General features: G+C 41.6%; 2 long non-coding RNA genes across 2 annotated transcripts; both read right to left on the reverse strand.

The window, feature by feature from the left end:
- Positions 1-627: 627 nt before the first annotated feature.
- On the reverse strand, positions 628-8,548 carry LOC120740555. Its single transcript, XR_005697405.1, has 3 exons — positions 8,413-8,548; positions 906-914; positions 628-638 (listed from the first exon to the last, which is right to left on the reverse strand). It is a non-coding gene; the product is annotated as an uncharacterized LOC120740555 (long non-coding RNA).
- Positions 8,549-12,362: 3,814 nt separating this feature from the next.
- On the reverse strand, positions 12,363-24,117 carry LOC120740723. Its single transcript, XR_005697469.1, has 2 exons — positions 24,053-24,117; positions 12,363-12,544 (listed from the first exon to the last, which is right to left on the reverse strand). It is a non-coding gene; the product is annotated as an uncharacterized LOC120740723 (long non-coding RNA).
- Positions 24,118-27,943: the final 3,826 nt, after the last annotated feature.

Below are 27,943 nucleotides of genomic sequence, written 5' to 3' on the forward strand. Positions count from 1 at the left end.
ACAGATGACTTCTCAGTGCTGATGCAGCCCCAAATTAGTGCCAAACAGAAAGAGGGGAAGTAGAAAAGTGATATACTTTAACTTCCAGACTGTGATACTGAACATAAGCACACAGAGTACTTCATGAAACTTTTGTGTAGTTGCTTGTATGTGCTTCCTTTAGTTGAAAGGTTTCAAGGTCACATAGCTCCTCAGAGTTTAGGATATGACAGAAAGTCACTGATGGGATCAGACTAGGGCAAACTGCTGCAGAGCTGGAACTGTAGAAGACCCCATTCAGGCTCACGAAATATACTAAAGGTATGTGGACAAGAGATTTTGCCAACACAAGAATGTCAGTGTTACATTCATGCATCTAATTTCAGTATTTCCAGAGGATTATACATCCTGCCTATAGAGCAGGAGCGTGAACTTTGACTCTCTTGAAATCTGATGGTCCAAATAATAACTCCTCACTGAGTTCTCACTCGTTTTTCAATTTGGTGTAATTTAAATGCCACCACATTTAAAGACTCCTGGAACTGCAGAGTGATTTGTATCAGCTAGCTCCGTCTCTAAGGATGGATGAAGGTCTGTTTAACTGACTGTGTTCCAGTTAATTGAAAATTTGTTGGATGGTTTTGTAAGTTTAACTTTGTCTAAAATATACTCGCCTGCTGCAGCATTAAAAGTCTTCATGTTCTCCCTCTGGCTGCCTCCATCGTACAGTCCAAAGACCCGACTGTACGTGCGTGAATGTCCGCGGGAACGGGTGACTGTCTCTCGGTGTTAGGAGCCTCCAGGGAGCGCCCTGCCTCTCATCCAGTGTCAGCTGTGATAGGCTCCAGTTTGCTTACAACCCTGAAAAGATAAGTGGTTAAGAAAATTAATGGATCATTGATCAAAAGACATAATTTGGTTTTAACTTTGATCCACTCTAAACCCAGAGTACCAAACCGGTCTGGGTGTCTGTCGCCACCTTTTCAAGCTCTGGAAACCTCCTGAGAGACCCTCTCTCCAGTGTTTCCTGGGTCTCTCTCACCCTTCTGCCAATTGGAATGTCTGACTATCATCACCTAGGAGCTATCCAGGAGGCATCATAATCAGATACTGTTTCATCTAGATTCTTTCGAAATCAAGGTGCAATGGCTCTACTCTGAGAACCACCTATGGTGTAGTCCACCACCATTTCAGTGAATCTTATCACCACCGCTTGCATCTGCAAACATATTATTCCAGTCACTGCTCACGGCTCATGCCCACAGGTGAAGAGAGAAGCATTGATCAACTTGTTAGTCAACAGCTTTGTCCTCATGCTCCCTTCTCTCCTTAAAGTGAGGACGAAGCAGAGAAGTCTGAGTTCCTAGGGTCTCCCAAGGAAAAGTGCTCCTGAGTTAGTTCAGACTAACTGCAGTTCTAAAGACTCCTGGGATGAGGAGCACAAGTACCACGCCACCTTGCGTAGGACAGAGAAACAAGTGCTCCATCCTGGAACCAGGCCTCGGGAGGCCTTAGCACGTGGGACCCAGCCTCTGGTGGGCAAACACCTGCAGCAGAAGCTGTCGGGTTCTGGTGCTTGGAGGATCAGGTGGAAGTCAAATGCAGTCCAGCTATTTATAAATTCTTAATTTTGAGACATTTTCAAAATAATAATTTTATATTTGGTAATTTGTTTTATTGTGGTTGTTTACTTTCATTTTTAACAAGATGTCACTAAACCAGACAATCTTTTAGAAACAAATATTTGACCTCAGCTCAGGCCTTTTTAAAAACACCAGCATTTCTTTCACATTAATTAGTTCGTAGTAGGTAGAGGGCTAATTACCTGAGCTCTATTTAATGACACTGTCTGAACTTTAGCCGCTGAATTCTAAATGAGAATTGGCTCTCATACACACAAACAACAATAAAAGGTATTTAACAGTAATTGTCTGGCAGCAAAAAAAGGGGATGACATTTCGGAGGATGGCGTCGCTGCTAATTGAGCTCAGTTTTACCTGAAGATTTATGAAGACGCTAAAGAGTGAGTTGTCCTCAGCTCTGCAAGGACACCCTCCACCTGAAAGACAGGAGGAAAGACAGACGACGAGGCAGAATGCCTTTTAATGTGCACACTCTCAAACGCACACAGAGGTTGATTTTTTATCTAGTGGTGAAATATAGTACTGGGATTGGGTGGGTTTGGAGGAGTAGGGGGTGCCAATACAAGGCTTTTGTCTCAATTGGATTCATCTCAAAAGAAAAGAAACACAAACATGGTTCAGGTTAACTAAAACAGGCCTACTCTCTCACTTTCTACTGCTTTAAAAAAAAGTATAAGACGAGCGAAAGAGAGATGTGAACTGCACGCCTCTAATTACTGAAAATGCAAAAATGCTGCGGCAAAAGACAAACAAACAAGCAAACAAGGTGACCGATATCATTGTAACTCAGCAGCTATCATTCTGGATAAATGTGCCTGTCATTGAGGTGTATTGTCTGTAAAGGTTATAAAAACCCTGAAAACTCAAGAGATGGCAGAGATAAGAAGAAAAACCTGTTTGGGAAGGTGAAATCCATCTGTGGCTCCGAGTTCAGACTCTGCTTATCTGAGTCTGTTCAACAGATGGGTCAAATCCAGTGTCATTTAAACACTGTTTGCCCAGTTGACTTACTAAGCTTCCTGCAAACACTCATGGTGTCTCGGCATGTTTTCAGTTGAGCAGGGGGTTTAGAGACAGATGCCACACAGTGCTGCTAATAGCTGCAGTTCATAAAGACAGTTGGTATCACCTTGTTCCTTCAACACAAAGCCTAACTCACAAAGTGAGTAGGCTTTGCAAGTAGGGTAAACCCTGGTGTAACATAAAAACACGAGCCTTCCAACATCCAAGAACCACCAGTAATGCGATTTTTAGCTTTTTACAGATCCATATAAATCGGGAGCTATTGGCAAAACATCTAAAAGCAGTTAACGCTGTACGTCTTAAACACACCTATTCAAAAATGAAAGGAACAAATGGCTGACTGGCTTTTTGGCCCGTTTGAGATGGACAGAGGAGAAGCCACAGAAACCAGATCTTGTGAAGAGAGACCCGAGCAGAAACGTGAACGTGGGTAGCTCCTAGGTGAGGTTTACTGGACATGTCCTCCTGGGAGGAGGCTCTGGATAGACCCAGAACATGTAGACATGTTTCTTCGCTTGCCTGGGAATGCCTCTGTGTTCCCTCGGATGAGGTAGAGGAAGTGGGTGGTGGTCAAGCTGCTTCTTTAAGGTGGATTAATTCAATCCACAGACATGGATACCTTTCAGTTCAAATCTGTTTTATCTGTATAGCACCAAATCAGGTGTAAACAACAGCTGCCTTGAGACACAACCTACCTGCCTATTAGTGCTTAGCAAGAGACTAAGAAAATTTCAACTGGTTATTATGACCAATCCAAACTTCTTGGATGGTTGCATCATGCAGTAGGTCACATTGCTTATGAGACAATTCCATTAAAAATCCTCCAAAAAATGTATCAACAGCACAAACACAAAAAAAAAGAGGTAAGGTCTAGCAAACACTGATTGGTTCAGTCTAAAGCAGCCACACCCCTAACACCAGGAAAGTATCGAGACAAGATGCTGGGCTTTGTAACGCGGGTCTATGGTGCCGATCAAAAAATAAAAGCTGTTATTGATTCTGAGGCAAGTAGGAGATTCAGTCATCATATTAAATTTTGCTGCCATCAAAGTTCTTCTTTATTCAACCTAAAGACAAACAGGATAAATGAATGGGAGTAAATCAGAAAGCGAGGACACCTTTGCAGCCACAGCCCTTAAACAAAATTTCCTCGGATTCAACTGGGAATCGTAACATTCCAGTGAATTACAGAAATGTCCTTTCCCAGGTTTTATGGCCTTCCAGCTTTACGGCTGCTGTACCATCCCCACAGGAACAGTTTGGAAAAAATTAAACTGTGCTGCTGCTGGAAGCTTCTGCAAAGAAATCCGCACGTACTAAAATATATAAAAACAGCTTTCCTCTTTTTTCTCTCTTAGGTGCGCTGGTTTGGTCTTATCTCTGAATGACACTGAAAGTTTTAATGAGTTTATCCAGTATAAAGACACATATTTGGGATTTTTTTGCCAGGAAATGCCTCAAGGTTTAAGGTTTAGCTTTTCCTGATGCCCCTGAACACAAAATTGTTTTAAAAAAAAAAAGAGGGATAGAAAGAGGGAGGGGAGGAGAAGAGAAAGTAGTTGTGGCCTTGTACGAACTAATCATTAGTTAGTACCTAAAAAAGTTAAACCATCCTCTACACTTCTTGAAGTTAGTGTTGGTGAAAAAAAATATAATCACATTTTTAAGCTAGTGGTTAAAGATTTCAAGCAGCCAGACCATCAAGCAAAGTCTTTTGTTGGTTAATGCTCTTCAGTACGCATATAAGGACTTATATATTCAAGGCTGCAATGAAAAGAGAAAAATCCACAAAGCACCTTCTTTTGTTTCTTTCTCAGAATTTGAAAGTCAACAAACCAGTACAAAAATAAATATTAAGGTTTGATAGTTAATATTAACAATAAGCAGCTACAGTTTGGGTGTTCGGGTGTGTTTTTACATCTGTCTTGTGAAATCTTGCTGTTGTTCTGCCAGTTTTTCTATTTAAAAAAACTGGTTTCTTCTTTTTTTGTTTGCTGAAGTAAATAAAACTCTGGGCCAGGAACAGGCTGATTATTGAAGACTGATTTCTGCTACAGCAGACAACATTTTGCGTCAATAATCTGTTGAGCTGAAACAGGAGCTGAAAAATACACATATCTATATACTGGAACAGATTCATTATCATTCGTGTGTGGGACCTCATCGTTGCAGCTTTTGATCAATCACCTCACTTAAATCTGATCAGAGTAAGGAGTGTTTACTGTAACAATCAGCATCAGGCTTTCACATCATCACCTTCATATCTAGAATCTCTCCAGATCTGTCGCCTCATTGGCAGGTCGTTATCCTTCTCTCAGTGTGTCACAGTGAGGCAGCCCTTGGATTTCATTATGCCACTCATTGATTTGCAGAACTAAGATGGAGCGGGACTCTAAAGGGTGACAACTGGCAGCATGTTGGCCTGTCCATCTTCCTCTGCCAGCATCATCCAGTTCTCCACCTCTGCCACCAAGAAAGACGACATAATGGAAGGGAGATGGAGGCGTGGTGTAGAAGAGGAAAAATGGGATGACAGCAGAGAGGAGAGAAGAGAAGGAGGGAGTGTCACATCAGGTGACATTATTTTTTATCTTAGATGGCAAAAAAAATGCATCAAAAATGCACCAAGGGCAAAAAATTAATTTATCTTCACCAGTTTATTCAGTACGTTTCTAAACAGTGTACACTGTAAAAGGAAAGAAGAAACAGGGGCAGATGTTTTAAAATACATTTAACCCTGGAACACTGTCACCGAGTGATTTTCACCTGAGCAAATGATTTTCAATATGTTGCATTTGTCTGAGTGTCATGTGCTTCAAATATTGTCTTTGACGTCTTTGAAGCCTTTGGTGTTTCCCTACCCCAAAGCCCGATTTTTCCTACAGGCATGTGTTTGGGTGGATTTCAGCCAGTGATCGTGTTAGTGTATAAAATCCGGCGCATTTCAAGGGTGACAACATTCAGGCTCACCATATTTACTGTCCCGTGTGAACTACAGTTGTCATCCTTTCGCAGGCTTAGTGTCTCTGGCATCCCAGCTAATGAGTAACATATAGGTAAATTTGTTTAAGTTGGAAATGGTTAGCTGATTACTGTTAGCGACCGATCTGCTGCAGAACAGTGGCATGACCCTTGTGGGCACAGTAAAAGCAAACAGAAGGGAGATAAAAGGTAAAGAAAATCTCATGCCAGGCTCCAGTGCATTCACCAAAGAAATAACCTTGGTGTCCTTCCTCCCTGACAAAGCTTCAAAAAAGAAGGTTGTCCTGCTACTGTTATCCATGCACACTCCTGTTATCCAGGCATAGGCCCCACTCGCAAGCCTGAAGTGATTGAATTTGACAACCAAACAAAGGGAGTTGTTGATACTTTGGGTGGCTATAGCTCAGGAGGTAGAGCAGGTCACCTGCTGATTGGAAGGTTAGTGGTTCGATCCCTGGCTCCTCCAGTCTGCATGTCAAGTATCCTTGGGCAAAATACTAACCTCAAGTTGCTCTCTGATGCATCCATCGGAGCCTGAATGTAGTTAGGAAGCACTAAGTATAGAAGAAAGTGCTTGTGTGATTGGATGAATGTGGCATAGAGCACTTTGAGTACTCTGGGAGAGTGGAAAAGTGCTATACAGTGGGGCAAAAAAGTATTTAGTCAGCCACCGATTGTGCAAGTTCCCCCACTTAAAATGATGATAGAGGTCAGTAATTTGCGCCAGAGGTACACTTCAACTGTGAGAGACAGAATGTGAAAAAAAAATCCATGAATTCACATGGTAGGATTTGTAAAGAATTTATTCGTAAATTAGGGTGGAAAATAAGTATTTGGTCACCTCAAACAAGGAAAATCTCTGGCTCTCACAGACCTGTAACGTCTTCTGTAAGAAGCTTTTCTGTCCCCCACTCGTTACCTGTATGAATGGCACCTGTTTGAACTCATCATCTGTATAAAAGACACCTGTCCACAGCCTCAAACAGTCAGACTCCAAACTCCGCCATGGCCAAGACCAAAGAGCTTTCGAAGGACACCAGGAAAAGTATTGTAGACCTGCACCAGACTGGGAAGAGTGAATCTACAATAGGCAAGCAGCTTGGTGTGAAAAAATCAACTGTGGGAGCAATCATCAGAAAATGGAAGACATACAAGACCACTGATAATCTCCCTCGATCTGGGGCTCCACGCAAGATCTCATCCCGTGGGGTCAAAATGATCATGAGAACGGTGAGCAAAGATCCCAGAACCACACGGGGGGACCTGGTGAATGACCTGCAGAGAGCTGGGACCAAAGTAACAAAGATCACCATCAGTAACACACTACAACGGCAGGGAATCAAATCCCGCAGTGCCAGACGTGTTCCGCTGCTGAAGCCAGTGCATGTCCAGGCCCGTCTGAAGTTTGCCAGAGAGCACATGGATGATACAGCAGAGGATTGGGAGAATGTCATGTGGTCAGATGAAACCAAAGTAGAACTTTTTGGTATAAACTCAACTCGTCGTGTTTGGAGGAAGAAGAATACTGAGTTGCATCCCAAGAACACCATACCTACTGTGAAGCATGGGGGTGGAAACATCATGCTATGGGGCTGTTTTTCTGCCAAGGGGACAGGACGACTGATCCGTGTTAAGGACAGAATGAATGGGGCCATGTATCGTGAGATTTTGAGCCAAAACCTCCTTCCATCAGTGAGAACTTTGAAGATGAAACAAGGCTGGGTCTTCCAACATGACAATGATCCAAAACACACCGCCCGGGCAACAAAGGAGTGGCTCCGTAAGAAGCATTTGAAAGTCCTGGAGTGGCCTAGCCAGTCTCCAGACCTCAACCCCATAGAAAATCTGTGGCGGGAGTTGAAAGTCAGTGTTGCTCGGCGACAGCCCCGAAACATCACTGCTCTCGAGAAGATCTGCATGGAGGAATGGGCCAAAATACCAGCTACTGTGTGTGCAAACCTGGTAAAGACCTATAGTAAACGTTTGACCTCTGTTATTGCCAACAAAGGTTATGTTACAAAGTATTGAGTTGTATTTTTGTTATTGACCAAATACTTATTTTCCACCCTGATTTACGAATAAATTCTTTACAAATCCTACCATGTGGATTCATGGATTTTTTTTTTCACATTCTGTCTCTCACAGTTGAAGTGTACCTCTGGTGCAAATTACTGACCTCTGTCATCATTTTAGGTGGGGGAACTTGCACAATCGGTGGCTGACTAAATACTTTTTTGCCCCACTGTATAAGAATCAGTCAATTTACCATTTAGATGTGTGTTCACTATGGCTCTGAAAGAAAAACCAAGAGATGGCGTGATCAGTGTTGGTGTGATGAACTCGTGGATCATTCGCAATGAGACTACAATAAAGAGGTGACAACCAAATGCAGAGGAGGCCTTATATACAGGCTTTGGCACTGGCACTCATCAAACCATTGGTAGAGGAGAGGCTCCCCTCTTCAAATCTCTCATGTCAACAGTCCTTACCTGTAGCGTGCTCGACATCCATACACGTGTCACTCTTGCAGGTGAAGCAGGACCAGTGGTAGTCCCTTGGTGAGGTGTGCTGGTGAGGTGAGGCTTGGACAGGAAGTGTGTTCACGCCATTACTACCCTGCGTGTGCGGACTGCATGTCAGGAATAGGTAAGTAAGAGTGGTCCTGGAATTTGCATGTTATCCTTATTTAGTGCAGTGGTTAAGAATAAATATCACAAAGTGGTGATTTCCAAGGGAATCCATATGGTGAAAAAAATATTTTAGTCAACTGGTCATTTTTACCCACTCAAAAAATGCAATTTTTTTGTTTCTCTCTCCTGCAGCTGTTAGCATGTCAAGGAGACTGTGCCTTCACCAGGGAGGTCTCAAATGTCCCAAGAATGGGTGGACCAAAGACCAGCTTTCCAGTGTCCAGTTTTTATTTTTTTATTTTTTGTTTAGGAATCTGTCTGTTCTCAAATTCCTAATTTTTCAGTAATGTTGGAGCATTTTTAGGGTCCCCCCATGACACTTTTTTTTTCATTTTGTTAGACATGGCACAGTTGAAAATAAAAGAAGACCACTCTAATTTTTCATGTGTTGTCATATTTTTATATATTTTGATGACAAGTACTTTTTGTTGGTTATATTATATCGGGTAAAAATCACCCGGCATTAGTGATGGTGTTACTATTTATAGCGATAGTGTTCTAGGGTTAATAAACACTTTAAATCAGGGTGAAGTAAAAGGAATGATCAAAATCAAACTATGAAGAATATATGGATATACTGGGTGACTGTAGCTGCTGTGACTGCCATTTAAACGTGAACAATCACAGCACGAAGCCAAAGGACAGCATGTGCATATCTTAGAGAATTTAACTGCATCCCAAACACTGCTGGGGTCTCAGCCTGCCCAGGAGTGACGCAGAAACTGGAAGCCGGTGTACGTTTGGGGAAGTTTATTCACTTAATCAGTGGTTAGATTTGTGTACACATCTAAAGAGCTGAAATGGAAACTATTTGCATATTCATAAATCCAAGATTTTTTTTTTCAGAGTGAAGACATACACGTCATTTCATGTCACTTCTTAGGTATTATGCTAAAATCATGCAAATGACTTTCAAAGCAGAGTATTTTTAAGGAGCCATCGCATTGTCAGGATCACATCTAAGAAAAGAGAACATGAAGAATTCTTCGGCTAGGGTTCACTGAGATTCAGCCTGTGTGAAAGCCGTGCCCTCGCCCTCTATACATAATAGACCGTCAGCAGCCAGCACACTATGATAACAATACACGGTCTCTTACATGTAGGGCATATCATCCAAACATTCTCCAACTATAAAATACAAATATTCATATTAACTCCATGCAGAGGTGAAATCTGAGAGGAAACACTTTACCTGAAACTGGGTCTAAAGATGTAAATACAATGACAAACCAGGCTGAAGCTTGTCAGGCTGGATGCTTCCCAGATCAGTTTTTATTGAATTTCACTGACTGATTTTGCCCAGATTAGCTCGGAGACATCTGGCTAACATCACTGCAGCTACACCTGAAACCAGATTACAACTTCCTGTTTATGCTCCGTCTGCTGTCTTACATTCACTCTGGACTCAATTTGAAAACAAAGAAGCATCATATTGGAGATTTTTGTATATCAGTGGATCCTGTCTAGTATTAAAGTGAAACATCCTCCTAAATATCTAGAGTTTATTTTTATGTTTCCCCGGATTTGACTCAGTCTTCTTTAACTCTCCATCTTTCTCTATTTTCTTATTTCTCTCCCTTATACTTCTTTTTAATAAAGCAGAAATTCAATGTGACATTTTGCACTCTGTAATGCACTCTGTGCATTTACTTTTCCTCGCCTCACTCCCTCCTGTTGCACCTTTCACACCTCCCCACGCTTTGACCGGTGTCCATCCTTTTCCCTTTCACACTCGTCAGCCTCTCCTCCTCCTCTGCTGCCTGTTTGAAGCCCGAGAGACGAGGCCGGTCCCACGGGGATGTTTCAAATGAATATTAAAGTCAAGTTTTATCAGGTCAAACTGGACAGTTTTGTGTGTGCTTCAGCTGGAATGTCATTGTATCTAAGGCACATCATACAAGAAATGACAATAAAGACAACACAGTCAGAGCGATTTGCCTTTTAGGCGAAAGTTCATTTGTTATTAATAAAGCTAGGTTACTACTAGACACCATTCATAAACAGAAGAGTTTGAACGGCAAGTGGGTGGGGCTTTTGTCCCAGACATGACGATTTAAAGATATTGACTCTTTATGACATCACGCAGAGCCAACAGTAGACTCCATTCAGAGCAGTCTTTCCCATACATTAATCTCATTATTTAAAACCTTCCCGTGTTTTATATTAACAACCACGACTGGAGCTGCATGCATGACAAAGATGCATGAACACTCATCACACACAGAGCACCATTCTTTGTTCCGTCAAAGATCATATTAAGTGAGCCTTACATTCTATCTTCAGTCTTTCAAAGTGTTTGGATGATAATGTTTAATCCAATTTAGCTGCCATTTAGTGTCAAAATTATCTGAACTTCATTTACGTTTTCTGTTCAATTTTAATGGAAAAGTGAAAATGGAGGCAGCTGAAGGGCAAACGTCAGCAGTCAGGAAGGAGACAAAGGAACCAAAGAAACAGAGAAAGGAAGACTAATTAAGAGGAGTTATCAGTCAGAGCTGCAAACAGAAACAGAGATCACATCTGATTTCTGTCCATAATGGCCCTGAATGCCAGGTCAAACTTTCACCCTCTTCAGTTTTGGACATGTGCCTGACAAAAAAATCCAATAATGATGATAACATAATTCAGTTGATTGTGCGATGGTTAGGTGTTCTTTGGCAGCTTTGCTAATGAGGGTGCATTTGCACTCTGAATAGTGCAGCAGTACAAACACAAAATGAGAAATTCCCCGCAGGAAATGTTCCCACCCTGCCCCCCCGAAAGCCCCGCCCAGCTAGCTGGAGATAACATTGAAGTCACCAAAGATTAACGAAGGCTCTGCTCTGTGTACAACGCCACCAGAGACTCAGTTCTGTCTAGAAATGCCAAAACTGGATGAGAGAATCAGGAAGCCTGCTTCTTTATTTTCCAACAGCGGTTATCGGTTTCAGGGTTTGACAGGAATTTGGCAGCAGGCTTTTCCGTGGAGTTTTCTCTGCCGGTTTTCCCCACGATGTACCTGGCTAACTTCCATCCACGTTCAACTATAACCCTCTGAAGGCATCATCGTTCCTGCATGTAGGAGTCTGGGACGTGACTTCGCTGTCGACCTTCTGTTTCTGCAAAATAAAAACTGGGCTTCAGCTAGAGCAGAGCTCTGGTACAAATGGCTGTGTTAGGAGGGAATTTGGCTCACACTTTGAAATTTCCTCTGCTGTGATAAAACGCTGGGATGAAAGTTCAAATGCAAAACAAGTTAACGCTGAAGTGGAGAAACATTTTGAAGAAAAAATTATTCTGTTGCCATTTTTAATTATAAGCTTTATCAACTAAGGTTTATTCAGATGTTTTAATAGTGACAGAATTAGTCATCCCACATGTAAACTGATGTTAATGATGACAACAGAAATGTAGAATTAAGCTGCTTACTCACAAACTGTATATCAAAGATGGATGGGTCAGGTTACGTGAAGACCAAGGACTCAAAATGCAGATTCTTCCCAAATGAGTAACAAAAGAAAGTAAACCTTTATTGATGGTAAAACAAAACAAAACACAGAAACACTCAAGCTATAGGCTGAACACAGGAAACAGGATGATGTGACAAAGAGCCGAGGCAAACTGAGGGAATAAATAAACAAGGGTAAAGGGGAGACACCTGGGAATACGAAATCTAATAATGAGACATAGGAAGGCACTTGGACCCCTGACCAGCAAAACAACACAAGAACTGAACATGGGGACATCACTGACAGAAGCTGTACACGGGGAAGGAATATTATAAGCATAATAGTAATGTAACAGATGCACCAAAAGCAATCTAAGAAACAAACTGAAGACAATAAATAATCAATACAACTGAAGATGCTCAACAAAGTGGCTAACAAGAATAAACAATGGGGACCAATACTAAATAATGAGAAGAACACAAAGTACATAATAGACAATCCTTCTCAAAAACACCCCAAAATAATGAACTGGCAGCAAAATCAAAACTCTGGCATTATGTCGCCCACTCTGTATCTTACGTGTTCAATTATAAGCTAATGATGTGAATTCAATTCAATTCAATTCAATTTTATTTATATAGCGCCAAATCACAGCAACAGTCGCCTCAAGGCGCTTTGTATTGCACAGTAGATCGTATAATATAACATACAGAGATAAACCCAACAATCATATGACCCCCTATGAGCAAGCACTTTGGCGACAGTGGGAAGGAAAAACTCCCTTTTAACAGGAAGAAACCTCCAGCAGAACCAGGTTCTGTCATGGTCCTGGGTCAAGCGACCCAGTATTTGAGTTCCATGTATCTTCTGTATTCATTTGCACCTAGCTTAGTTCACCTAGTTAATTTCTAGACTGCAGTTTAGTTTAGTTCCTTAGTTGTTTATGTCATCTTCCCCTGTACTAAGTCTCCCCGGTTCATGTGTCATGTCTAATCTCCATGTTTCCTGTTTTACTTTGAAAGTCTCTATTCACTGTCAGTGTATTCAGTTTCACTCCTCCTGTCCTGTCGTTAGGTTCATGTGTGTCAGCTGTGCTCCCATGTGTGGCCACTTCCCCTGATCATCCCTCATGTGTATTTAGACTCTGTGTTTCATACAGTCTGTGTCGCGTCGTCTGTGTTCTCACCTCCATGTTTTCCCGGTCAGTCTTTACAGCGAACATCATAGTCTCTGAGTTTCCTTAGTTTGTCACAGTAGTAGTTTTCCCAGTTTAGTTATAGCCTAGCCACGCTATCCTTGCTTTGTTTGTACACCTTGTCTCCAGCCATAATAAAGGCTCTCTTTCTGTTAAGTTCACTCCCGTCTACTCACTTGTGTACGCACCTGGGTCCATTACACACATTTCTGCACGATCTGCCTCCGCAGATCTTGACAGGTTCAGGAAGGGACGGGGCCATCTGCTGCGACCAGTTTGGGTGAGAGAAGGAAAACAAGATAAGACATGCTGTGGAAGAGAGACAATGCAGAGAGGTCTATTAACACATAGTGCGTGAGAAAGGTGACTGGAAAGGAAAAGCTCAATGCAACATGGGAATCCTCCGGCAGCCTACATCTCCAGCGACACCTAAAGTAATAGTGAACAACTTTATTAAATGATGAGTGTGTTTCAGTTTGTAGCCTTCATCAGGGTCATTGCAAAGTGTCAAACAGTTTGAGTGTAAATAAAAAAACAGGAAACAGAAAAAAAATCCAAGAAAAATCCAAAAATCCAATCCAGTCCACCCTCACAAATAAACCGATTGACATTTAACAAGGTGGTACTAGTTAATTGATTAATTGGTTAAGCCACAGCCTCACTAAAACTGCAGCATGGGCATCAACAGTCTGTTAATAATATTAACCACAAAAAAAAATGTATTTGTCAGATAACTCAATTACTTTTTTGGGGAGCACGTTGGCTTCATTTTCCATTTTCTACCCATAGAAGTGTCCACTGATTTGTTGCATGGGACATAACTCAGGAAGTGGCAAAGAAGGTTGTTGTAAATGAGGATATTTATTTATTTATTTATTTATTTATTTTTGTCTGCTGTCTAACCCCAACGAAACAGAAAAGGAGAATTTTAAAACAAAAGGACGTTACAAAGAAGAAGTTGGAGATTCACTTGTTTCAGGAAAAAATGAATTGTAGCCTCTCAGGGGATATATCTTTATTTCTACCTATGTGTCACATGTGTGGGAGTTGAACCTGAAGCCCACATGTCAAACTTATTGGCTGACTTCTGTTTCTGTAATACATCTGTCACTTTAAACATGAGCCGAGTGAATTTCAGATAATCTGAGTCACCTTCAGAGTTAACATCCAAAGCGTCTTCCGAATGCTCTCTAAACTAAATATTTCATTCAAGGTCTCATTATGGTTTTCACGATTGTATTTAACTTTGGGCTCAAAGCTTCCTCTGATGAATTTCTCTCTGTGGAGGAGAAGCCAAAGGCTGGCACAATGAGTCCATCCATTTCTTCTGGAGAATTTTTCTCTTTTTTGGCTTCCCCCACCTCTGCTGCTGTTAATTCCCGAGATCTGTCCTTTTCTCTGACATTTGCACAAATGCTAAAGGGCCCAGGCTGTTTGCCTTCCTCCATGATGGAAGACGAGGAGTCTGGCTCAGTGGCAGCCGCAGAGAGCTCGATATATGAATTCAGCCAGGTTTCCTTCCACATGCGCGAGGCCCGGGGATGAAATCCATCTCTCTGTGATGAGACAATGATTTGCTGAGCTCCATTGTGGCTGCAGAGAGGCAGCAGAGGAGCGAATTTGCATGTAAATGCACGAGGAAATGATTTTGCAGTAACAGCGAGGCAACGTGCCCCTTCTTTACCTGCTGTGTTTGCTCTGGTGTCACAAAACAGCGTCTCACAACACAGACCCTGCTGTAGAGTAAAACCCATCTACATCTGAGATATCGGTTCTAACTCAAGTGATGCTCATGTGCAATGACCACAACAAAGGAAGGGGGTGATTACTATTGCTTTGTGAAAGCTACTTTTAAAGCGAATGTAATTTAATTAAGATAAAAGTTGGAAAAAAGATTTTCACCCTGGGTTTGGGTGTTCCAGCTGAGCGCTGTGTGATTCAGAAAACTTGCTTCGCAACTGGTCTTGAAATGAACTGCACGGTATACTGCATAACTGACCCACCACCAACCACTTCAACATTGTATGCATTTCCACTGTGAATATTGGACTTAATGGAACTCTGGAAGCAGTGGGGATTACAGTGACTACCCATGACAGATTCCTTTTACACAAAATCCTAAAAAACTACCCACAGAAGGAATAAAACCCCGAAAAATGGAATAAGTTCCCCACAAATGACAAAAATCATGCATATTTAGTTAAAGGACTTTTATTATAGAAGATGAGCCAAGAGCTGTCAATTTGATGTAAATAGATAAATAGTTCAAGTACACCAAAGTATACAGAATAGACTTTAGCAGTGAATAGGCAGACTATATGTGTGTGAATGTGTGTGTGAATGGGTGAATGACTGAATGTAGTGTGAAGCGCTTTGGGGTCCTTAGGGACTAGAAAAGCGCTATACAAATGCAGGCCATTTATAGAACGGAGCAATCGTCAGCTATGACATCGAGCTGTATGCCAAGAGTGAACGAGACATCGATTCACCGATCCACACCACCAGGATGTACAGCAACAACATGTCGTTCGGACTCGAGAAGTGTAGTTGGATGGTAACGAAGAGAGGGAAGGTAGTCGAACTGAGGGGATCGAACTACCAGAAGGCAACATTGCAGACACTGAGGAAGCTACAAGTGCCTGGGAATCCCACAGGCAAATGGGAACCTCAAAGAGGCCACTAGGAAAGCTGCAACCACCAAGTACTCACCAGGCAAGACCCCAGGTGCAGGCTGTGTAAAGATGCCCCTGAGACAATCCAGCACATAACAGCAGGATGCAAGATGCTAGCAGGGAGGGCATACATGGAACACCATAACAGTAGCTGGCATAGTATACAGAAACATCTGTGCCGAGTATGGCCTGGAAGTCCTGAAGTCAAAATGGGAATGCACCCTAGTGTGGTCGAGAATGGCCGAGATAAGATCCTGTGGGACTTCCAGATACAGACGGACAAAATGGTGGTGGCTAACCAACCGGAAATAGTAGTGGTAACTTTAGCTGGTTATTAATATAGGATTGGATGACAGAAGCTCGAGGTATGTCCCTTATTTCACGTAGTGTGAGCTGGATTCAACTCCACCTGGGAGGGTTAAGCAGAACCACTTTGGTTTAGTATCGGTTGAAACAGTTTATCCCAGTGATTGTATTAGTTATACATCTGTTTATCTTTGAAGAAAACTCAAAAGATTATTTTGAACAGCAAATTTAAGCAGGGATTTTACCAACGGCAGTAGAGAGACAACATTCTATGTCAAACTCCAAACTTCATGTTCAGGTTTCTGTAGGGTCTATATCCAAGAAACAAAGGTGACTGCAGCAAACTACCAGCAACCAAAGTATTTTTTTTAAAGATTCTCAATGCAGCACTTTTACTTTTTTTAAAACCAGCTTCACCTAGCAACCACATAGTGATTCCCTTTTAACCACTGGTTACTAGGTAAAATTGTCTGAGTAGTCTTCAAAGCAATGCCCAACAACATCCAGCAAGCACTCACAACCAGTTGAGGACTGCTATACTCTTTTTGGTCACAATCCTCGCTAAAGCACCAAACTGATGATGTGGGATGTGAAGTATTACCTCATGGCTGCACTGAACACATAATGCATGCGTGCTGTTTGCGGAACAGATGCTGCAGATACTTTGCACTTTCACTGTAATCAGTGAAAGTGGCTGTACCAGGCACAAGAGCAGCTTTGGAGTGGTGCTTATCAGGTGTGGGAATCCACTCAGCAAACATAAAAACAGACTGATCTTCTGTTTTCCTTTTTTTTTCAGTTTTGGTGTCTTTTCATACGTAAACTACCAGTACACAGCAAATGACTCTAGTATTGGCATTTATTTTAGCATTATCAGCTGGGAGTTGTTTATTTTACACAGTCTACAGTCGGTAGTTTAGTTAGTGTTGCCTCCCTAAGATGATGACCAGAGGGGCAACTGGTTTCCTGTTCAACAACGTGTGGCGCTGTGATAAAGAATAGAAAAAGGGACACACACGTTGAGCTGATGTCAGTTTCACAACAGGAAGGTTTATTCTTCACAACAGCTTAGAACAGCTTCAGGTATCACCATACTAACTGCAAAGAAATGGCCTTATGTTTCAGTCCAGTTTACCATACATGGCCACAGTTCCCTGAGCTAGAGACTGTATAAATCTCTCAATACAACTTTGACAAAACATAAACAAAATATTGCTTAAATCCATTGATAATATCAGATCCACAATGTATCACAATAAACACATTTGTTTTACAAAGATAAACAAAACACAATAGTGTACTCTGTACTTCATTTTTAACTACATTTACAAACATAAAATTAACTCATTTTAATTCTTGTTCAGCACTAAATTATTTATGTGAAATGTATTTCCACTGTACTGACAATGTAACTTCTGTTTTTTTAAATATAGCTATTTTACTCTTTACAAGAAAATAATGTCTTTGACATAAAACAAACATATTCACTGTTCTTATACAACCTACAACTATAGAGTGCAATGCTCCTTTAACAACGTTCACTACTACTGTGCAGTCAGCATTGATCAAACAGTTTCCTTATAACACTTTATAAATGCCTTTGTATTAAACCACAAACTTGTTCTTGTAACCACAAGATCGACCAGAAGAATAAAACATAGTATGAAGCCCATTTATCAGAGTGCATAATACATTAAGAGTTCAGTCCAGAAATCTCTCACAGGTCAGATTAGCTTCCCCACACACACTCCGTATTCCACATTAGCCAAGTCCGCTAGCATTAGCATCATTTAGCCTGCAGCCTTAACCCACAATTCAGACACAACTCAGAATGAATCCATTTCTTTAGCGAGTTGCGCCCATTACCCACATAAACAACATCATCCGTTTGTAAGGTCTGCAGTATACATTCATTTAAATGCATTTACTAACCTGTGATAAAGAATAGAAAAAGGGACACACACGTTGAGCTGATGTCAGTTTCACAACAGGAAGGTTTATTCTTCCTCTGTGCCCCAAAACGCTACTCGATACCACTGCGCGTAATGCGCCCTCTAGCGGCTGGATGTAGGATAGCATTTTAAATGACAGGTACAAAAATACAATCACAACAAAACACAACAACAACTGGGCTGTTTTCCCCAGTTTAATTCTGATACTAGATTTTACTAGAAAGCTATTTTCAACTCTCTACACTAGCCATGCTGCGATCTCTCTGAAAAACAAAGTTTCACAGTTTTCACAGGGTCCAAAAGCAGAATGCAAAAAAAACCCTAAAAGAAACCTCACCACCTTGTTAGCTGTGTATAATTTTAGTGGCTACACCTGCAGCACGTATTCTGCACAAAGGTGTGAAGCACGTAACACTGCTCTGTGAATGGTCCGCATATGCCACACATTCACTGTGGCCACAGAGTCAGGGAGTGCATTGGGCTTAATGACGCACATGCACACACAGTTAGATAATGCATAGGAGTTCTTCCACTCTCCCACACATTATATTGAGTCTGCTACAATTTCATACCCTACAGACAGATCAAACCTCCTCTTTTGTCTCCCTCTAGCAGCCATAAATGGTGCGCTCACCTCTGCGAACTGCCGAGAAGGTCACAGTTTCACAGGCCTCTGTGTCAATGTTTAATTGCACCACAATTACACGCATCAAGCCAAGCAGCTCCATCAAGGACTGCTCTGTAATAATCATTGCTTTCAACTAGTCATATACTGGCTCTGTGTGAACTGAAGGGATGCTGCACTATTAACAGTAAAGCAGAGGAAAACAGCAGGGGATGAAAAAGATGGTGGCATTTGAGTGGAGGGTAAAGAAGACAGCAGGAAGAGAAAATCCGTTGACATGTCCCTAAAATGTCTCAGAGCGCCTCAGAGTTGGTAATTACCTGCATTTTCCATATTCACTTCTGTATTAATTCACCTTAATGCCAAAATATTACAGCCTTAATCTCGTGCAAATACCTACCTGTCACGGCAGGCTTGCGTGTGATTATGACAATGAGAAGAGAGGAGCGAGGTGTGAGCAGAGGGAATGGAAGAGGCAGAAACGCAGCTGCCACGTTGATTAAGAAAGCCGAGGCGGAGAGGAGACAGGAGGCCACGGCCAGGCTCAGCACAGGTGTGAATCCTCACGGAGCTCCGTGTGGATTGTGTGGAATAGCACTGTGGAAAAACCCTATAGTACTGATCTGATGAAGGTGAGATATTTTTATTACAGCCCAGAAGACTGCACTTTCTGAGCTCCTAATGCTAAAAAGCCAAAGACATTGGGTTCTGTGGGCTCTGAGAGGGGTTATTCCAAAGTCAGTGAGGTCTTTTGGTTGATCCTAGCAGTAGGGCAACTGTTTAGGGACTGTTTATGAGACTGGTGTTCAAGCAAAAACTGGAAACCCATCACCCATATAAGAAACAACGTCACTTCTCCCTCGTTGATGCAATACCATGGATATTGACTAGGTGATGCATCCAACCCACCAACACAAGTTATCTTTACAAACTCTGACAAAAGCCAGACAACATGCTGTGTGACTGTCAGGAGTAACCACATGATTTTCAGCTGAAAAAATAAGATATATTTTCAGCTTTTTCATCTCTTGCTTCTTTCAACATTTAAACTTCAAAATGCTCAAAAACACAGTCTCAGAGGTGACGCAAGCCAACATGTCTATTTTGTGCTTCGAGTGTTTAGTTTTGGTGAACACTGGTGTTGGTTGGTTGTATAAATGGTTAAAACAGTGACATTCTGTCTAGTCAAAGGAGAGGCCACTCACTGCATGAAAATAAAAGATAATGTTCATGACCAGTGTGTGCTTGTGTATCTCTGTATCTCCTCCAGCTTTTCAAGGTCCCAACTTTTTATTTTTACTTTGGTGAAGTAGGTTTATGCTTGTGAGACAGTCAGCATCTTTGCGTTGGTGTGGTCTCCTCTACACCAGTGGCACTATGGCAGTTACCACAGTTCCAGTCATTGGTGCTCAATGTTCTCCTTTAGTTTCACTCTTGAGGACAAACTCATAGCAGCATTCAGCTCTCAGTTGATGTTTGCTCTCTGCTGTGGTTAATTCAAAATGTGCAAATGCAGCTGTCACTGTAACTAACTAATCTAAAATGAGTGCATGAAAAGATAACCTGCCTTTTTAAAATGGGAATAGTCCCAGAACTTAATGACTGCATCTTTTTTACCTACAAATCACAACATTAAAACCCAAAGATTGTTTAGGTCCCTGTTTAGTTTGTTGGGATGGTGGCTGGCAGGTACAGAGTTATATTAGAGAATAATGAATCATTCAATCCCCAGAGGTCACAAATCGGTCTTTGATCTTTAAAAGTTCATCTTGCAGATATTTGACATTATCACAGTGAAAGCAGCACCAGGCTGTTTAGTTTGGAGCCAGCGTACACTCGCATGTTATCATTTTAACATTTTCCACCTGCTAAAGGACCTGATTTCTGACAACAGTTTGATTATAATACTGTTTTTTGGGGCATTTCTGTTAATTAACTCTCTAAAAGCTGCCAATTCTCTATCCACAGTACAGAGGAAATATATACACACACCGGTATATAAAAGTAAAACAAGCACAGCAGTGCTCTAACAGTAGTCCTAATAAATTTAGGCCATCAGAGAGCTGACAGGGATAAGTGAAATCACAGCAGGTGGAAAGCTGCGATCACGCCTGTGTGCCCGTCTTTCAGGTGCCAGATCGATCTGATTGATGAGCCGGGATGATCATTTGCCTGCTGCGTGATGGGGCCAAACCAGCGGTCTGATTAACCAGCAGAATGGAGGACAGCCAATCCGGGCACTCCCCTCCAGCAGCAGTTAAAGGCCTCTTATAGATTTTCCTGGAGCGTCTTTACTCTTCAATCACAGAGCTACTTCATCAAGAAGCATCAATCAGCATCCAGCGGAGCGGCCAGTAATTACAGGGGGCCACTTCCAGGCGCTGATTTCTCCCCGAGCCGGCGTCATCGTCTGTGCTTCAAGTCGCCAAACCCTCGCCAGTGACCATTCGATCCCCTTAGAGCTGGCCTAGCCTCAAATAGATGGCACACTTCAGCCAGTCTCATAAGCCAGGTGGATTTTTTTTTTTTAATTCAGGTTTTTCTTAGCAGGCTGGAATGAAATCAGGCTCCTGAGAGGGGAAAAAAAACCTGATAGATGCCACTGATGGCTAGAAAGAATTCAAACTGCAAGTCAGAGGTCAGTCAAACTCATCTGCTTGAGAGCCTCAGAAGGCTGTGTTCACACCACACACATTATCGTGGTCGTAATCCTCAAATCCCTAACTTTAAAGAGTAATTCCAGTCTATTCAACTTAGGTCTTTCTCATGTTTAACATTATTCTCACCAAGTTAATATTTGACATCTTGGAACACGATGGCGTTACTAAAGAGAGGTATCTAGCAGTCAGACTATCAGGCAGGTTGAAAATGAACAGGCAGTTTAGGCAGATTATCTCCCTGCACTCCCTTTCAGTTTGGATGTCAAACTGAAAGGGAGTGCAGCTAAAATAGCTGTAATAATCTCTCATGTTTAAAGCAGGTGGTCAGTACATTCCAGCCTCATGCAGAAAGGACAACACATCAGATGCCAGACACCACATACCAGGATGCATCTGTGGAAGACAAATGATTAATACCACATTTTAAAATGTTTTATTTATAAGTTCTTTAAAAGTTGATTAAATCAGCAAACATTGGTAAAAGGCATTTAACAAATGAATATTAATGTAAAGTAAGTGAAGTTTATCTATAAAGTGCCAAACAATCAAGTTCAGAAAAGCTCTGAATAATGACAATAAAATAATAATATGATGGAAAATACATAAATACAGTTAAAAGCAATACAGCACAAAAAGAAATTAAGGAAAGAAGACAATGAAAATAGTTACTGGTAATATCAATAAACAGAAAGCTTCATTAAATAAGTTTTAAATCAATTTTTAAACAAGTCCACACAGACAGCTAAATGAGACTGGATTACCAGACTAGCTGCGTGTTTGATAAGAACCCCACATAAATAATCTGGAGCTTTTCCACTGAACCTCGTGGAGCACCACGCGACAGGTTAGAGAGGGAGAGGTGTTTACCCCAACATATAAAGTCCTGTCAGGTAAATATGATCAAAACCAGTCTTAAGCGTATTAACTAACATCCAATGGTCAGTTTAAAAGGCTGCACTGAGGTCAAGTAACAAAAATATTGCAGGCAACATGTTGTGTAATGTCTTCATTGGACTCTTTGCTAATATTTAAATGAAACTGTTTAGTAGGCATCACTTTTTGTCATGGTTTGCCGGGCAAACCGTGTCGGGGTGTGGAAGAAGGACCCAAAGTGCTGGTACTGTTGTGGTGTGAGTGAGCTTTATTGTGGAGAGGAACATACAACAAAAGGCGAGGGTGGCGAGAACAGGACTGAGAAATAACCTTAACTGGGAAAAACTAAGAACTAAACAACAAATCTGAATACAAGGAGACAGAGAGTGGAGGTACATGCATGGGACGTAGCATGTGGAGGTACATGTGGAGGTACATGTGGAGGTACATGTGGACGAGCAGGGGGACGAGCAAGGGGGACGAGCAAGGGGAGTAACACAGACAGACCAGTAATGCACACAGGAAAACACAGGGCTTAAATACACACAGGGCAATCAGGGAATGGGAGACAGGAGGGAGACACAGCTGGGAGAAATCAGAGCTGATGAGACTGAGTGAAGCAGAACAGAATACAATAACCTGAGACACTGACCTTCGAAATAAAACAGGAAACTCAACACATATGCACAGACACAGACTAAGAGAGGCGGGCTTGACACAGAAGGAACACACCGGCAGGAAAAGATAAGATACAGAACCGAAACCCAAAGACCCCTCATGAAATCAAAGATAAATAAAACAAAACACAAAAAAACAAACTAGATAAGTAAACCATAATGTTTCATGTTTGTGGACAGCTTAATACAGTACAGTACTTCCACCTCTTACAGACATAAAGTGAAGCACACGAGACCTTACAAAAATCATGTCTGCGTAAACACCTAACACTTTATTGTTTGCACCCTGCTACCGCCAACACCACTACTACTACCATTAAGGCAGATAATGGAGCTGGCCGAGCAGCAGGAAACATCTGCACAGTTTATCTGTTAATGCATTCTTTCTTCACTGCAAGCGTGCTAGCTGGAGATACCATTGATTCATCATGTGACCAGAGGTCATGTGACCTCTCTTGCCATAACTGTTCTCGGTTATCAGTCCATTCTGACAGGACAAATGTGGTCCAGAGGTCCAGCTGAAGGACTCCGATTTGAAAAGCAGAAGATTAACAGACTGCTAGCAGCTATAACTGCAACTTTAGCAAGGTTTCTAGCAACTTCAAAAACGTTTTCCTTTATTTTGATATGTCTGCTATCACTAACTAAGGTGATATAAATATTCACTGTAAATATGACTGGGGCTATCTATATTTTTATTTTTTTCAGAAGTTTTTTTGTTCCAAAATTTTGCTTACCTGAGCGAGTGTGTTACCTGTCTAGTTGTCACATATTTTTATGTCTTGTATCTTGACCATGTTTTATGTTCTGGGGAGCACAAAGGGAAAATGAATAGAAATGTCAGCTGCAGCTCTGCCTCAGTCGCTGCTGTGTTCTCCCACTGATCAATAAATGACTCATTACTCTAAAAATGGAGCGGGAGGGGCAGAGAGCGAGAGAGTGAGCTGTGGTGTAGTGGTGTAATGGGGTCATGCTTGTCTTTTGAGAGGTCATCAGTACGCTCTGTGTGTATATATGTAAATATGTGTATCTGCTGAGTCAGCAGGTCATGTGACAGCAAAGCTCAATCGCAGAACAAATGTTGTTTCCCAGGCTGATTTGGACCTTAAAGAATGCAACAGAGGAAATTTATCTTAAAACAGCAACAAAGAAAAATATAAAGGAGCCAAGAAGCTCCTAAGTGACAGGAATTCTGGGTAATGAGTGTGTGGTACATTTCAGTTCAGTTCAATTCAGTCAGCTCCACCTTACAATAATACATACAGAGGAAAAAAACCAATAATCATATGACCCCCTAGCACTTTGACGACAGTGGGAACGAAAAACTCCCTTTTAACAGGAAGAAACCTCCGTCAGAACCAGGCTCAGGGAGGGGCGGGGCCATCTGCTGCGACTGGTTGGGGTGAGAGAAGGAAGACAGGATAAAAGACGTGCTGTGGAAGAGAGCTAGAGATTAATAACACATCGTGTAACAGAACAAAGTGTCCAGATGGAGGAACTGCTGTCCGATGGATGTTTGCTGGGCGGTTGGAAATATCACCAACAGGTGGAGCTTGGTGGATTATTTTTCCCACCTGCTTAATGATCAACACGCTGCATGACAGAGATCCTACACATATGGGCTGATGGCAGCGCTCTGTGACAGTTTACACCTGCATTGAGTTGTTTTACTGATACAGAGAGCATTCTAATACCCAGTGTAAACGTGGGTCGAAGAATCAGGCCTGTAGTTGCAGAATGTGAAAAACCTTTGTTTGCCTTCCACATCTGCGGTGCCTCTTTAGATTGATATATGACTTAGATGGATTAAAATTCAGCAGAAAGTCTTTGTCATCTCATTATGAAAAACAAAGTTCAAAGTGCATTAAAACACAGTAACTTTATTTATTTAGAATATAAATATAAAACGTAGCTGGAAGTCTGGATAGCATTACCATTGCTTCTCCTTGCATCTCCATAATATGTTTCAGTTCTAAGACTTGACTCTCTGCACCATCAGACTTTAGTCAGAGGATGTTTTAGACAGTTAGCGATGCACCAGTTCAATCCTTGGATTGGATATCAGTCTGATCCTGACTCAAAAAGCTGATCGTGTATCGGTGACAGGCTGATGTAATGAATTCAGTTTCATGTTGACAACACCATTCATCACAGTGGAAGCCGAGATGATGCGGTGCTCCCCGTCAGCTTTTCTCACTCTCGTTATGTTTGGTGTAACACTTGTTATAAAGCGAAAGCTTGTTTTCTTGCAGGCACACAATACATGAAGCTATCATCGATTCAAATTATATTTAAGAGACTGACAGCGGGGCAAGAAGAAAGTAGTGCAACTGTACCAGACGGCAGTTTGAGGTGAAGACTCATATTGAACTAATTATCTGAAAAACATAAATACATTTGTTTTCTCTTAATCTCAAAAGGTACTGATCGTTTTTTTAGGAAATGCATATTCTAGCACTTTCTATTATTTTCTTATTTTTTCACAGGTCCATTTGCAAAATTAAAAAAAGCAATGTTTGAGCAAAACTGATGTTTATGCCTTACACATAAAAGAAAGATTCCCAGTCTCTTCCTGTGCACTGGTATCAGTGGATCAGTCCTCTGCCTCTGTCCAAAGCTGGACCAGGTGCTCTTAAAAGGAAGTGGCTTTAGTCCTAACCAGTCAGCTTCAGGTACCAAGAAGTTTTTTTAGGTCCAGTTTTCCTGAAGTGTGCTTCAGACCTGTGCAGCATTCTGATGGAAGCTTACAGCACAGGTGTTTGAGGAATTTATAACCATTTCATTTCCACATGTTGGCATAAAACCTCGTGTACACACACACACAGAGACTCAGAGCGAGTCAGATGGTGACAGTAATGAGGGCCTTGGGCTGCAGTGCAGGTGATGTGGCGTCACAGAAAACACGCATCGGATTAGATTCACCCCAACAGAGTCTCCTTCCACTTCAACCAGCCACTTATTCCTGTTTCATAAGACGAGGAAAGAGGATGACACTTCAGAGAGCATTCATCCCCTTTCTCTCTTTCTTTCATGCACAAAGACATCGAGAGGGGAGAGGAGGAGGAGGAGAGATCTCCGTCTTCTAACTTATTCTGATGGCGTATCTTCTCCCCATCAGTCACGCATGGCTGCTAATCCTCTGCTATGCTTCTACAGAAAAGGAAAGAGAGGGAGGAGGGGGTCAGAAAGATGTGACAGAGTATATTTGCATTCAGGAGGAAAGTTATAGAACGAGGGATGAATCCTCGATGGGAGAAGCCATTATCAGCTCGCAGGTTATTCGGATGGTGAGAAAAAGAACGAGCGAAAAAGAGGCAAGAAACGTACCTGCTGCTCTCAGGTTGCGTTAAGCTCAAAAGGTGAACAGTCATCTCGGCCCATTAGAGAAGTGAGAGCGACGCCTTTTTATTCTTTAAGATGACAGACCGAGTCGCGAGCTGCTCTCAGATCAGAGTATGTCAGGAGGCGATGGTGACAACGATCAGCAAAAGCGGCGGTAACGGCGGGATTTAAAGAGCAGGTCAGGCCACTTTAAAATTCTAGCCTCAGAGCACGAGCTGCCAGTTGTCTGACAGTCTGATTGTCTTAAGAATAATCACTTCCAGATCTGCTGCTTAATGGCATTGTCTGCTCTGACGTCGCCACCTTAAAGCCTCATGTGCACTTAGTTCTCATTCCGATTTCTTTTTTAAAAGAAGAGTTATTCTTACAAGTACTTGCACCAAAAGAAGGGAAAAAGAGTCGAGAGAAATGTAAACCCGTCAAAGACTACAGCAAGTTCAGAACATGAAACAAGAGCAAGGATCTGAAAAATGAGTAACAGAATAATTATGTATAATTAGTGACTGTTTGTAGCTACAGTCAGCAATACACGCTCCATTTTACAAGATTAACAAGGCACAAAAAATCCTTAGGATAAATAAACTGTATTCACAGTCAGTTTCATTACGTTTGAAAAGATTGTCTTAGTAACCCTTTATCTGAATTAAAGTCACTGCTTAAATCAGTGTCATTGCAGCTGAATACTTAATATCTAAGCACTTCCATTATCTGCATTTAATCACCCCAAAAACTACACACAGCATCACTGCGAGATCAATAAAAGCACTCAAAGTTCTGAAATCTGGAGCAGAAACTGGATCTTTGGCAGATATGATCAGTTTGTTTACAGCAGTACACAAGACTCTAAAAGATAGATGTCGCCCACCAGATTTGGACTCTGATTTGGAGATTTTAATGCATTTTACTGTTCTGGAGCTACAAGTGACGTTTACATTATCAGCTAATTCTAGCTAGCCAGGTTAGCAGACGGCAGGTTAGCATCTACAGACACACATATAAGCTAATCAGTGCAGAGTAACAGACAAAATGCTCAATTTTCACTCAGCAAAAAAGTAGCACAGCATTCTTGAATAGTACTTTCGGGCCTGTTGAGCCATTTTAATGCATTTAATGCAATTAGCTAACAAACAGTTTCTAGCAGGAAGCTGTTTGTGTGGAGAGGAGTGTAGTAGGTTGGCCTTTATATTTGTAACTGATCTGCAATCATCTTGTTTTTCAGCGGCATCGTTTTTGCTGAATGGGATCAGGTCTGGTCCGATGATTTTAACCTCACTTTGATCACTGTTTCTTACCCGAGCTTCAGATTTCTAAATAAAGTAGTCCTCTTTAGCTCAATGAAAGCATTTCTCCAGAGACACCATCTTTGCCAAGTTACGCCCACCTCTAAGCGATTATATTCCTGTCTTAATATCTTGTTCGACTCTGAAACATTTTGGGGTTTTGTGATATGTTTAAAACAGTGATTCAGTTCTTTTTCCAAGAACCTTTTTACCACTCACAGTTACAACACACCATGTGACTAAATTCCTGATTAAACTAAAAAAGGAAAATAGCTTTGTGTGACTATGTGTGACTGCAGGTGTGTAAAGTGTGTGCCGCATAACACGAAACCAGACTGAAGGGACACTGTGTTCTCTACTGGATGTGGGCCTGTGTTGATGGCAATATTTTAACCTGAGATTGTCGTCATCAGGAAGCCATTCTCACAAATTGAAATAATAAATGCTGAATGAACTTCTGGTTATTGGAACCTCCCCGCATTTATTTAAGCCAAGAAATGGAACGAGGCTTGTTTTCAGGGTGCAGGACACCAACTAAAGCCCGTTCTGTCTCTCGTGTGACAGTGGGGAAAAATGGATGTCAGTACAGGTCATGAATTCATAGATGATGAAATAA

The sequence above is a fragment of the Simochromis diagramma genome, unplaced genomic scaffold, assembly GCF_900408965.1.
Source record: "Simochromis diagramma unplaced genomic scaffold, fSimDia1.1 OVJJ01000433.1, whole genome shotgun sequence".
NCBI classification, from domain to species: Eukaryota; Metazoa; Chordata; class Actinopteri; order Cichliformes; family Cichlidae; genus Simochromis; species Simochromis diagramma.